Source organism: Macaca mulatta, chromosome 11 (assembly GCF_049350105.2).
Source record: "Macaca mulatta isolate MMU2019108-1 chromosome 11, T2T-MMU8v2.0, whole genome shotgun sequence".
In the NCBI taxonomy this organism is placed as follows: Eukaryota; Metazoa; Chordata; class Mammalia; order Primates; family Cercopithecidae; genus Macaca; species Macaca mulatta.
In genome coordinates, this window is record NC_133416.1 from 30,559,259 (window position 1) to 30,573,427 (window position 14,169).

At 40.0% G+C, this 14,169-nt stretch overlaps 1 protein-coding gene across 20 annotated transcripts in view; it reads left to right on the plus strand.

Annotated features, from left to right (window-relative positions):
• The first annotated feature begins 414 nt into the window (after positions 1–414).
• The window catches only part of CCDC91 (coiled-coil domain containing 91), a 370,457-nt gene continuing 356,702 nt past the window's right edge, over positions 415–14,169 (plus strand). For 13 of the 20 annotated variants that reach the window (XM_015151343.3, XM_015151339.3, XM_077953176.1 and 10 more), the window contains exon 1: positions 415–599. The gene's annotated coding sequence lies outside the window, so the exon portion shown is untranslated. Of the gene's footprint in view, positions 837–7,792; positions 7,906–14,169 lie in introns of all 20 variants that reach the window. The other 7 variants (XM_077953174.1, XM_077953168.1, XM_077953177.1 and 4 more) reach the window with 3 other exon arrangements.

Here is a 14,169-nt window from a genome sequence, read left to right on the forward strand (position 1 = left end):
CTTGAGCACTTACTACACGTCAGTCACTTTGCTTAGTCCCCGTGTTTACTCTACTCTGCTTGGAAGTGGTGAAGAGATTCGGCGGGATCTTCTTAGGACCAATCCTACAAAGTTCCGGATGGAACTCATTTTGATTTGGGGGACGGTTTATTTGCAGGGATTAGGTGGAGAAACAGGGCCTGCTACTCAAGAGGAATGAGAAAGCTTAACAGGAGGTAGACTGGGAAGGAGCAAGGCAAAGTCACTCCTTTTCACAGGGCAACTCTCCTAAGACCATGCTCAAGCTGGGGTGGCAGGGCTCTGAACATGGGGCCCCGACCCTGGTCTCAGCCTGGAGCCACGTGACGCGCGTGTTTACGTTGAGTGACGGGCGCTGGGTTGGGCGGGCCTTGCCGGAAATCAACTTCCGGGGGCAGAGGTGTTCGAAGCCGGGTGGTGCGTGGGCTACTTCAACCTGTGTGACTGGGCCGCGGTCTCACCTCAAGGGCCTGGGGCCGTGCCTCGGGTGTACGCGTAGGGTCTGTGTGCTGGGGGTGGCTCACAGGGCAGCGTGGGTGAGCGGCGCAGCGGCGGCAGCGGAGAGCGAGAGAGGGGAGCAGGTAAGTGAACGTTCGCCTTCCGGGGCCTGGGTCTTGGGGTCGGGGACGCGCGAGGCGGGCGGAGAGCGCCCCACCCGGAGGAGGAGCGCGGCCGAATTTCCGCCGCCTGCAGCCCGCCTGCTCCGGCCTCGCCCTTGGCGGTCGCAGCGACCGGGAGTCAGGGGGCGTGACCAACCTCCCACAGGAACGGAGCCAGCTCCCGGGGCTGGGAGTGCCCACTCGTTCCTGCGCTGGCCGGTAGGTACCGGTACCTGCACGTCCCAGAATCGAATGTTTTCGAAGGTCTACGCCCACGAACACGTGATTATTGTGTCACCGAAGCGCCTATCGAACGGAGACCTTGATTCTTGCTTAGATCTCACAGAACGCGCCTGGTTTCTGTATCCCCTTTTACTTTGCCAAGTACACCGGGGTAAAAGCTCTACAGCGTCCGCCAGCCACATTTCCTTAGAGTTTCTTGGGCCACATGTTGCAATAAAAGGGGCATTTCAGGGTCAAGCTAGGAGCCAGTAACTTTGCCAAGTGGTGAGGTATCCTTTATCCCCGTTAGCGCGCCTCCCTTTCCCAACAATAAAGATATTTCTTCCATCTGCGCGTGTCGCCAGCTGCGGAGGAAAGCTTTGGACATGAAACCTATTTTTGGCTTCACTTTAAGGAGTGGAACCCTATTAAAAGCTGCGCTGAGTGTTTTTTTGGTAGGATGATGTTGTTGCTGCTACTCTCACTTGCTTCCCTGATGAGAGTTGGGGCAGAGCTTGATTTCCTGGAGGGTGAAGTCTTGGTCACAATTTTAGGTGACTCAGCGGCCCCTTCCGAATTCTCTTTCCTTCCCGCCCCTCTCAGCTGTGCGAATACTGTTGCCACCTTTCTCTCCAAATGTTAATCCGAATGGGAGTTGGATGATGGTTTTTGGAAGCAGTTTGCATGTTGCGTGGTGGAGTTATTGGAGTGGGCTGACATTTCACTTCACAATTTAAGGCAAACCCCCCCCCCCCACAATATTTAGTTGGGTGGGGTGACAGGGACTGACAACAAATTCGCTGTTGTGTTCTCTGCTGTCGGAGAGTTCTACACTTCAGGATCACCTGATTGCCGTCTGCTGCAATTTCGGTTGCGTTGAGGGGATTGGTTATACTGTCTGTACCTGTTAGGTAAATGTAATAAGGGGCATGCCGGGCAGAGTGCACCTGCGTGGTGCTGGCTAACCAGTAAACTGTGTGGTAGAGAATTGCCTTGGTTACGAAGTTTGGTATCCTCCAGGCTGCCTAGGAGGGTGTTCTGTGGGCTGGGAAATCTTCTGAACTGGTTTCCTAGCAACAGTATAAGCCCAATGGAATAAACATAAAGAAAACAAAGTGATGAAAGTTACAACTTACCTCTTTTATTAAATGGAAAAATGTAGCTTCTTCTTGGAGTGATCCACTCAAAACTTCTGAGACATTTTTGTTTATTTTGATCATCTTAGTACTTAATAGCAGACAAAAGAAACTGCAGAAAATCATCCCAGAGGGACATCACTTTGTTTTTGGGTGGCATTAAAAAAGAGAAAAAAGACGTTTAACAATGAGCTTGTCTGAAGCTTAAATGGACAAATAGGAATTTTGTGTGACAGGCATTTTATGTTGTACTCCTATCTATATGTGTAAGATGTATGCATTACATATGATTGTTATGAATGAAGATAGTAGAAGACGGGGTGGGAGTGGAGTGGGGTGGATGAGTGGATAAGACTGGTTCCATTAAGTAAAATGGAAGGGGAATGTTTTAGATAAGTTGTTCCCAAACTCTGGGTTATAATTATGGCACTCCTTTATCAACCTGTTCCTTGTGTTTTTTAATCTTCCTTGAAAGTTTATCAAATGTTCTTGTTTTCTGTCCAAACAATGAGCACTTAATTGAAAAAGGCATCTCTCTTTAGATTAACTCTTTGTGTTTATGTATATCTGTTTCTTATTTACTAATGATAAATTAATATTTTAGATTTCCAGTATTTTAAGGATTTTTGGTCTCCTTACTGTTCCTCCCTGCCATATTCCCATACCCAGTAAGCTTGGTTTAGCTCATTTAAATTGATCCTTATTTTTCAAAAGGGCGTGTGTTGCTTTAAAAAAAAAAAAAACATTAAGGTTTATTGAGGTATGATTTATAAGTAAAAAATAATTTTTATTATATTGCTGTATAAAGTCTGACAAATGCATATGGTAATGGAACCACTGCCACAATCCAAACAAATAACATTCCCATCATTCTAGAAAGTTTCCTCCCCTCACTCATAGGTCCTAGCAACCACTGATCTGTTCTCTGTCCCTATGTATAGCTTTGTCTCTTCTAGTATGTTATGTAAATGGAATCATACAGTATGTAGCCTTTTGTTTCAGGTTTCTTTCACTTAATGCTTTGATTCATCCATGTTGATGCTTGGTTGTTTTTTACAGCTGAGTAGTATTTCATTGTGTGAATATATCATAATATGTTTATTTGCCATTTGATGAACAATTTTTGGCATTTAGGAATGAAGCTACTATAAACATTCATGTGCTGTTCTTTGTACATTAGGGTACAGGTCTTTGTGTAGACATACGTTTTCATTTCTTTTGGTTAAACATCTAGGAATGGAATTCTTGGGCCATGTGCAAGTGCATGTTTAACCTTATAAGAGATTACTGGCTGCACGCGGTGGCTCAGACCTGTAATCCCAGCACTTTGGGAGGCCTAGGTGGGCAGATTATGAGGTCAGGAGATCGAGACCATCCTGGTCAACATGGTGAAACCCCATCTCTACTAAAAATACAAAATTAGCCAGGTATGGTTGCGTGTGCCTATAATCCCAGCTACTCAGGATGCTGAGGCAGGAGAATTGCTTGAACCAGGGAGTCAGAGGTTAGAATGAGCCGAGATCATGCCACTGCACTCCAGGCTGGTGACAGAGTGAAACTCAAAAAAAAAAAAAAAACAAAAACAAAAACAAAACAAAACAAAAAAACAGAAAGAAAGAAATTACCAAACTGTTTTCCAAGGTAGCTGTTTCATTTTGCATTCCAACAGGTGACGTTTGATGTTCCAGTTGCTCCACATTCTGGTCAGCACTTGTCATTTTATTTTTAATGTTAGCTGTTCTAATATGCATTTAGTGAAAACTCATTTATGTTTTAATATGAATTTTTCTTCTAACATATTGAGCATCTTTTCCTGTGCAATTTTTTGCCATCTGTTTATCTTCTTTGATTGAATGTTTGCTGAAATCTTTTGTTCATTTTTAATAGGGTTGTTCATTATTGGTTTGCAAGTGTTTTATACAGTCTGGATACAAATTCATTGTCATATGTATGTTCACAGTGTTTCCTTTGAGTCTGTAGTTTGTCCTTTCATTTTCTTAACAGTATCTTTCAAAGAACAGAAGTTTTAAATTTTGATGAAGTACAGTTTATCAGTTTTTTTCTCTTATGATTTGTGCTTTTTTGTCATGAGAAATTTTGCCTAATTCAAGGTTGCAAAGATTTTTTTTCTTATGTTTTCTTCCAGAACTTTTATAGCTTTAGATTTTAGATTTAGGTCTGTGACCAATTTCTTGTTAATTTTTGCATGTAGTGTGAGGTAGGGATCAAGACTGACACTCTCTCTCTCTCTCTCTCTCTCTCTCTCTCTCTCTCTGTGTATGTGTGTGTGTGTATGAATGCCCCAGTCTTGCAGCACCATCTGTTGAAAAGACTATTCTTACTATCTTTTCTTTGTTAAATTCCCTTGGCTTGCCTTGTCAAAAATCAGTTGACTATGTTTGTGTGAATTGCTTTGTGGACTCTATTTTGTTCTATTGTTTTGTGTGTCTCTTTGGCCAAAACCTCAGTCCTTTTTATGGTAGCGTTATATTGTACCTTGAAGTCAAAAAGCCTGAGTCCTCCAACTTTGTTGTTATTTTTCAAAAATTTTTGAGTATTCGAGTTCTTTCTTTTTCTTTCCATGTACATTTTAGAATCTCTTTATTTCTATATAAAAGCATTGTGGAATTTTTAGTAGGATTGCATTGAAGTTATAGATCAATTTGGGGACAGTTGACATCTTAAAAATGTTTTCTAATCCGTTAATAAAATACCTTTCCTGCCCCAGTGCTGTGGCTCATACTTGTAATCCCAGCACTTTGGGAGGTCAAGGTGGGAGGATCGCTTGAGCCCAGGAGTTCAAGAGCAGCCTGGGCAACAGGGCAAAACCCCATCTCTACAAAAATTAGAAAAATTAACTGGATGTGTTGCCGTGCACCTGTAGTCCCAGCTACTTGGAAGGCTGAGATGGGAGGATTGATTGAGTCTGGGAGGTCGAGGCTGCAGTGAGATGTGATCATGCCACTGCACTCTAGCCTCTGCAACAGAGTGAGAGCCTCTTTCAAGAGAGAAAACAATGAAACAACCTTTCTACATTTATTTGGTCTTTGACTTCTCTGTTTTTAAGTTTTTAGCATAAAAATGTTGCACATATTTTGTTACGTTTGTATTTCAATGTTTTACATTATTTGGTGCTGTTGTAAATGGTAACCTTTAAAAATTTTTAAATTTCCAATTATTTATGTATGTGAATCAATATTTTAATATTGATCTTGAATTTTTGAATTTTACAACCTTGTTAAACTCACAAATTAGTTCTAGTAACTTTCGTAGCTACTGCTGTCTGCTAGTAGAGACAGCTTTATTTCACGTTTTCTCATTTGTTTGCGTTTTATTTTGTTTTCTTGTCTCTCTGCACTGACTAGGACCTCTACTAATATTAACTAGAACAAGTCAGATCAGCGCAGATCCTTGCATTGCTCTTCATCTTAGTAGAGAAGGTATGTTGTCTTTTACCATTGAGTAGTTAGCTGTAAGTTTTTTATGGATATCATTTTGACCCAGCTGAGGAAGTTCTCTTTAACTCCTGCTTAGAGCTTTAAAATTTAATCATAAATGGATGTTGTATTGCTTTTTTTGATTGTGAACATGATAGTTGATTATAGTAGAAAGTTGGAAATGAAGGAAGACTATTTAAAAAGTTACCCCATTTTCAGTAATCTGAGGTAACTGCTGCAAACATTGTGGTAGCTTTTGTTTCAGTCTTTTCTTTTGCAAACATATTTTAAAGGCGAAATTGTTAATATTGTTTTATATTTTGCCCTTTTCACTCAGAATCACATTGTGAGTACATCATGAATTATTTTGAGAACTTGATTTGTAATGGTTGTGGGTTATTGTGTTATATGGATATGCCTGTCATTTAATGATTTTCTTTTTGTTAAATAGTAAAATTGTATTTCAGTTTTCGCTGTTGAAATTAACATTAAATATTTGTGCTTAACTCTGATAATTTTTCAAAGTAATTTATAAAAGTATGATTATCACTAGTATATATATATTTTCAGGTTCTTACTGTCCATTGCCTCTGTTTGGTGTTCTTGAAATTTGTTCTTTAGGCTATTGTAAGAAATTTGGAGTCAGTATCATTGGCTTTTTGGGCATCACTTTAAGGTAGAATCTTTGAGTTTCAGAAACAGTTCCTTAGAGATTGGTCTAGTTCAAACTATTTTTTAAGAGGTTTAGAGTCTGTAATCATTAAATGACTTTTCTGCCTGTACTATTTTGTTTCTACTGATCTACACAGAATTCCTGATGAATGATGTATAATGTAATATATCACCTGTGCTCTTCTTTTGATTAAGAATTATGGAAATCTTTGTGCCTAGCATCATGTAAAACCCTTTATGTATGTCGTTTTATTGAATTCCAACTGCTACTTTTTGGTAGTAACATTTTTTCCATTTCATAGACAAAGGAAACCGAGTCTCCAAGTGAGCAAACTTACCTAAGTTTGTATTAATAGTAAGCGGTAGAGCTTGAGTTTGCTCACATGTCTTCCTGAATCTGTGCTTTTATTCATAGGCTATACTATGAGTATTATGTTATTTTAGGTATTTTGTATATATTATGTTTGTTTTGAATATATTAATTTTAATGCTAACAATAACTTTACTAAGCAGATTAACAAATTAGCATGAGATGTTATCAGTACTTCTGAAATGTTTATCCAAATTTACGTCCTCTTAAATCTATTCTTATTTCCTAAGTGGCACAAAGATTATTGTTGGCTATATGCTATCCAATTTTACTTAAATAATTAGGACCGTATCTACTGTGACTAGTAGAGGATACAACAATTTATTTTGAAATATGAGAAATTTTGTAGTTATAGGTTTAATAAATGGGATAAAAAGTAATGTTAATTACTTTATAAAATGAGCTCTGTTATAATTCTAGTAAAATAATTTATTTTCCTTAGAAGGATATGTACAATTTGGTATTTACATTTCAACATGGACTAGGTGAATGAAATAATTAGTTTGCGAAGTATGAAATCACTTTTTCCGTGTATTCAGAGAAGGCTGACTTTTCTGTGTCTACCATCTCCTACGTTTTTTATTATGTTCAGACCTGTGGTTAAAGAGTAGGTCTACATAATCATTTTAAAAAGCTGCTTACATTTTATGAGAGTTCAGAACTTCTGCAATTGTAGTAAAGACAGTGCTGCAGTGTTATGCAAGATCCATTAATTTATGAATACGCTTCACTGACAGACGGGCTTACATGAATATTATTTAAAATCAACATGCTTAGACATCAGTAAAAGATAGTGATTAAAAATGAGATTAAGTATTATTTTAATTATGAATTTTATACAGACAACTTAAAATTAGGTTAGACCTTTTGTTTAGTTTGCCCAAACTGGGCATGAAAAACAAAATAAGCCTGTGAAAGCTGAATGGCATTAAATGGGCCACCCCGAATCAGAAGACAAGTTGAAATGAATACCTATTTTCCATTTTGCTGAATGAGAAGAATGTTTAATAAATGGTGATAGTTTTCATGAGATGTTTAGATATTTCAAGTTTTGTCTCTTGTTGGTTATGCAGAAGAAATTTGTTAATTTCTCTTTTTATTCAGTCCAGGAATTTATGACTTATGAGTGGAGTGTTGAATCCATTTACAATTAATGTATTTACTAACACTTAAGGTAACCTGTCATTTTGCTATTTTTTCTGTATATCAAGTAATTTTTTGTCATTCCTTAATTACTATGTTATTGCTTTCTCTGCCTTTTCTGTATTAAGTATATATTTTCTAATATACCATTTTAATTTCCTTGATGTTTCTTTTTTTTTATTTTTATTTTTTAAGAGACTGAGTCACCTAAGCCGAAGTGTAGTGGCACCATCATCCTCACTGCAGCCTCCAGCTCCTTGGCTCAAGTGATTCTCCTGCCTCAGCCTCCCTAGTAGCTAGGACTACAGGTGTGTGCCACCATGTCTGGATATTTTTTTTATTTTTTGTAGAGACAGATTCTCACTCTGTTGCCTGGCTGGTCTTGAACTCCTGGTTGCAAGTGATCCTCTTGCCTTGGCCTCCCAAGTGCTGGGAATACAGTTGTGAGCCACTGCACCCAGCTCTGATGTTTCCTTTACTAAATATTTTTTGAGTTATTTTATTTATTTATTAATTATTATTATTATTATACTTTAAGTTCTAGGGTACACGTGCATAACGTGCAGGTTTGTTACATATGTATACTTGTGCCATGTTGGTGTGCTGCACCCATCAACTCGTCAGCACCCATCAACTCGTCATTTACATCAGGTATAACTCCCAATGCCACCCCTCCCCACTCCCCCCTCCCCACGATAGGCCCCGGTGTGTGATGTTCCCCTTCCCGAGTCCAAGTGATCTCACTGTTCAGTTCCCACCTATGAGTGAGAACATGCGGTGTTTGGTTTTCTGTTCTTGTGATAGTTTGCTAAGAATGATGGTTTCCAGCTGCATCCACATCCCTACAAAGGACACAAACTCATCCTTTTTTATGGCTGCATAGTATTCCATGGTGTATATGTGCCACATTTTCTTAATCCAGTCTGTCACTAATGGACATTTGGGTTGATTCCAAGTCTTTGCTATTGTGAATAGTGCAGCAATAAACATACGTGTGCATGTGTCTTTATAGCAGCATGATTTATAATCCTTTGGGTATATACCCAGTAATGGGATGGCTGGGTCGTATGGTACATCTAGTTCTAGATCCTTGAGGAATCACCATACTGTTTTCCATAATGGTTGAACTAGTTGACAATCCCACCAACAGTGTAAAAGTGTTCCTATTTCTCCACATCCTCTCCAGCACCTGTTGTTTCCTGACTTTTTAATGATTGCCATTCTAACTGGTGTGAGATGGTATCTCATTGTGGTTTTGATTTGCATTTCTCTGATGGCTAGTGATGATGAGCATTTTTTCATGTGTCTGTTGGCTGTATGAATGTCTTCTTTTGAGAAATGTCTGTTCATATCCTTTGCCCACTTTTTGATGGGGTTGTTTGTTTTTTTCTTGTAAATTTGTTTGAGTTCTTTATAGGTTCTGGATATTAGCCCTTTGTCTGATGAGTAGATTACAAAAATTTTCTCCCATTCTGTAGGTTGCCTGTTCACTCTGATGGTACTTTCTTTTGCTGTGCAGAAGCTCTTTAGTTTAATGAGATCCCATTTGTCAATTTTGGCTTTTGCTGCCGTTGCTTTTGGTGTTTTAGACATGAAGTCTTTGCCCATGCCTATGTCCTGAATGGTATTGCCTAGGTTTTCTTCTAGGGTTTTTATGGTATTAGGTCTAACATTTAAGTCTCTAATCCATCTTGAATTAATTTTCGTATAAGGAGTAAGGAAAGGATCCAGTTTCAGCTTTCTACTTATAGCTAGCCAATTTTCCCAGCACCATTTATTAAATAGGGAATCCTTTCCCCATTTCTTGTTTTTCTCAGGTTTGTCAAAGCTCAGATGGCTGTAGATGTGTGGTATTATTTCTGAGGACTCTGTTCTGTTCCATTGGTCTATATCTCTGTTTTGGTACCAGTACCATGCTGTTTTGGTTACTGTAGCCTTGTAGTATAGTTTGAAGTCAGGTAGCGTGATGCCTCCAGCTTTGTTCTTTTGACTTAGGATTGTCTTGGATGTGTGGGCCCTTTTTTGATTCCATATGAACTTTAAAGCGGTTTTTTCCAATTCTGTGAAGAAACTCATTGGTAGCTTGATGGGGATGGCATTGAATCTACAAATTACCTTGGGCAGTATGGCCATTTTCACGATATTGATTCTTCCTATCCATGAGCATGGTATGTTCTTCCATTGTGTCCTCTTTTATTTCACTGAGCAGAGGTTTGTAGTTCTCCTTGAAGAGGTCCTTTACATCCCTTGTAAGTTGGATTCCTAGGTATTTTATTCTCTTTGAAGCAATTGTGAATGGAAGTTCATTCCTGATTTGGCTCTCTCTTTGTCTGTTACTGGTGTATAAGAATGCTTGTGATTTTTGCACATTAATTTTGTATCCTGAGACTTTGCTGAAGTTGCTTATCAGCTTAAGGAGATTTTGGGCTGAGACAATGGGGTTTTCTAAATATACAATTATGTCATCTGCAAAGAGGGACAGTTTGACTTCTTCTTTTCCTAACTGAATACCCTTGATTTCTTTCTCTTGCCTGATTGCCCTAGCCAGAACTTCCAACACTATGTTGACTAGGAGTGGTGAGAGAGGGCATCCCTGTCTTGTGCCAGTTTTCAAAGGGAATTTTTCCAGTTTTTGCCCATTCAGTATGATATTGGCTGTGGGTTTGTCATAAATAGCTCTTATTATTTTGAGGTACGTTCCATCAATACCGAATTTATTGAGAGTTTTTAGCATGAAAGGCTGTTGAATTTTGTCAAAAGCCTTTTCTGCATCTATTGAGATAATCCTGTGGTTTTTGTCTTTGGTGCTGTTTATATGCTGGATTATGTTTATTGATTTGCGAATGTTGAACCAGCCTTGCATCCCAGGGATGAAGCCCACTTGATCATGGTGGATAAGCTTTTTGATGTGCTGCTGAATCCGGTTTGCCAGTATTTTATTGAGGATTTTTGCATTGATGTTCATCAGGGATATTGGTCGAAAATTCTCTTTTTTTGTTGTGTCTCTGCCAGGCTTTGGTATCAGGATGATGTTGGCCTCATAAAATGAGTTAGGGAGGATTCCCTCTTTTTCTATTGATTGGAATAGTTTCAGAAGGAATGGTACCAACTCCTCCTTGTACCTCTGGTAGAATTCAGCTGTGAATCCATCTGGTCCTGGACTTTTTTTGGTTGGTAGACTATTAATTATTGCCTCAATTTCAGAGCGTGTTATTCAGGGATTGAACTTCTTCCTGGTTTAGTCTTGGAAGAGTGTAAGTGTCTAGGAAATTATCCATTTCTTCTAGATTTTCTAGTTTATTTGTGTAGAGGTGTTTATAGTATTCTCTGATGGTAGTTTGTATTTCTGTGGGGTCGGTGGTGATATCCCCTTTATCATTTTTTATTGCATCTCTTTGATTCTTCTCTCTTTTCTTCTTTATTAGTCTTGCTAGCGGTCTGTCAATTTTGTTGATCTTTTCAAAAAACCAACTCCTGGATTCATTGATTTTTTGGAGAGTTTTTTGTGTCTCTATCTCCTTCAGTTCTGCTCTGATCTTAGTTATTTCTTGCCTTCTGCTAGCTTTTGAATGCGTTTGCTCTTGCTTCTCTAGTTCTTTTAATTGTGATGTTAGAGTGTCAATTTTAGATCTTTCCTGCTTTCTCTTGCGGGCATTTAGTGCTATAAATTTCCCTCTACACACTGCTTTAAATGTGTCCCACAGATTCTGGTATGTTGTATCTTTGTTCTGATTGGTTTCAAAGAACATCTTTATTTCTGCCTTCATTTTGTTATGTACCCAGTAGTCATTCAGGAGCAGGTTGTTCAGTTTCCATGTAGTTGAGCGGTTTTGATTGAGTTTCTTAGTCCTGAGTTCTAGCTTGATTGCACTGTGGTCTGAGAGACAGTGTGTTATAATTTCTGTTCTTTTGCATTTGCTGGGGAGTGCTTTATTTCCAATCATGTGGTCCATTTTGGAATAAGTACCATGTGGTGCTGAGAACAATGTATATTCTGTTGATTTGGGGTGGAGAGTTCTATAGATGTCTATTAGGTCTGCTTGCTGCAGAGATGAGTTCAATTCCTGGATATCCTTGTTAACTTTCTTTCTCGTTGATCTGTCTAATGTTGACAGTGGAGTGTTGAAGTCTCCCATTATTATTATATGGGAGTCTAAGTCTCTTTGTAAGTCTCTAAGGACTTGCTTTATGAATCTGGGTGCTCCTGTATTGGGTGCATATATATTTAGGATTGTTAGCTCTTCCTGTTGAATTGATCCCTTTACCATTATGTAATGGCCTTCTTTGTCTCTTTTGATCTTTGATGGTTTAAAGTCTGTTTTATCAGAGACTAGGATTGCAACCCCTGCTTTTTTTTGTTCTCCATTTGCTTGGTAAATCTTCCTCTATCCCTTTATTTTGAGCTTATGTATGTCTCTGCATGTGAGATGGGTCTCCTGAATACAGCAGACTGATGGGTCTTGACTCTCTATCCAGTTTGGCAGTCTGTGTCTTTTAATTGGAGCATTTAGTCCATTTACATTTAAGGTTAAGATTGTTATGTGTGAACTTGATCCTGCCATTATGATATTAACTGGTTATTTTGCTCGTTAGTTGATGCAGTTTCTTCCTAGCTTAAATGGTCTTTACATTTTGGCATGTTTTTGCAATGGCTGGTACTGGTTGTTCCTTTCCATGTTTAGTGCTTCCTTCAGGGTCTCTTGTAAGGCAGGCCTAGTGGTGACAAAATCTCTAAGCATTTGCTTATCTGTAAAGGATTTTATTTCTCCTTCACTTATGAAACTTAGTTTGGCTGGATATGAAATTCTGGGTTGAAAATTATTTTCTTTAAGAATGTTGAATATTGGCCCCCACTCTCTTCTGGCTTGTAGAGTTTCTGCCGAGAGATCTGCTGTTAGTCTGATGGGCTTCCCTTTGTGGGTAACCCGACCTTTCTCTCTGGCTGCCCTTAAGATTTTTTCCTTCATTTCAACTTTGGTGAATCTGGCAATTATGTGTCTTGGATTTGCCCTTCTCGAGGAGTATCTTTGTGGCGTTCTCTGTATTTCCTGGATTTGAATGTTGGCCTGCCCTACTAGGTTGGGGAAGTTCTCCTGGATGATATCCTGAAGAGTGTTTTCCAACTTGGTTCTATTTTCCCCCTCACTTTCAGGCACCCCAATCAGACGTAGATTTGGTCTTTTTACGTAATCCCATACTTCTTGCAGGCTTTGTTCATTTCTTTTTCTTCTTTTTTCTTTTGGTTTCTCTTCTCGCTTCATTTCACTCATTTGATCCTCAATCGCTGATACTCTTTCTTCCAGTTGATCGAGTCGGTTACTGAAGCTTGTGCATTTGTCACGTATGTCCGTGTCATGGTTTTCATCTCTTTCATTTCGTTTATGACCTTCTCTGCATTAATTACTATAGCTATCAATTCTTCCACTGTTTTTTTCAAGATTTTTAGTTTCTTTGTGCTGGATACGTAATTCCTCCTTTAGCTCTGAGAAGTTTGATGGACTGAAGCCTTCTTCTCTCATCTCGTCAAAGTCATTCTCCGTCCAGCTTTGATCCTTTGCTGGCGATGAGCTGCGCTGCTTTGCTGGGGGAGATGTGCTTTGATTTTTGAATTTCCAGCTTTTCTGCCCTGCTTTTTCCCCATCTTTGTGGTTTTAACTGCCTCTGGTCTTTGATGATGGTGACGTACTGATGGGGTTTTGGTGTAGGTGTCCTTCCTGTTTGATAGTTTTCTTTCTAACAGTCAGGACCCTTAGCTGTAGGTCTGTTGGAGATTGCTTGAGGTCCACTCCAGACCCTGTTTGCCTGGGCATCAGCAGCAGAGGCTGCAGAAGATAGAATATTTCTGAACAGCGAGTGTACCTGTCTGATTCTTGCTCTGGAAGCTTCCTCTCAGGGGTGTACTCCACCCTGTGAGGTGTGGGGTGTCAGACTGCCTGTAGTGGGGGATGTCTCCCAGTTAGGCTACTCAGGGGTCAGGGACCCACTTGAGCAGGCAGTCTGTCCCTTCTCAGATTTCAACCTCCGTGTTGGGAGATCCACTGCTCTCTTCAAAGCTGTCAGACAGAGTCGTTTGCGTCTGCAGAGGTTTCTGCTGCTTTTGTTGTTGTTTAGGTGTACCCTGTCCCCAGAGGTGGAGTCTACAGAGACAGGCAGGTTTCCTTGAGCTGCTGTGAGCTCCACCCAGTTCGAGCTTCCCAGCGGCTTTGTTTACCTACTTAAGCCTCAGCAATGGCGGGCGCCCCTCCCCCAGCCTGGCTGCTGCCTTGGGGTTAGATCGCAGACTGCTGTGCTAGCAATGAGGGAGGCTCCGTGGGCGTGGGACTCTCCCGGCCAGGTGTGGGATATACTCTCCTGTTGTGCCCGTTTGCTTAAAGCACAGTATTGGGGTGGGAGGTACCGGATTTTCCAGGTGTTGTGTGTCTCAGTTCCCCTGGCTAGGAAAAGGGATTCCCTTCCCCCTTGCGCTTCCCAGGTGATGCGATGCCTCGCCCTGCTTCAGCTCTTGCTGGTCGGGCTGCAGCAGCTGACCAGCACCGATTGTCCCGCACTCCCTAGTGAGATGAACCCAGTAC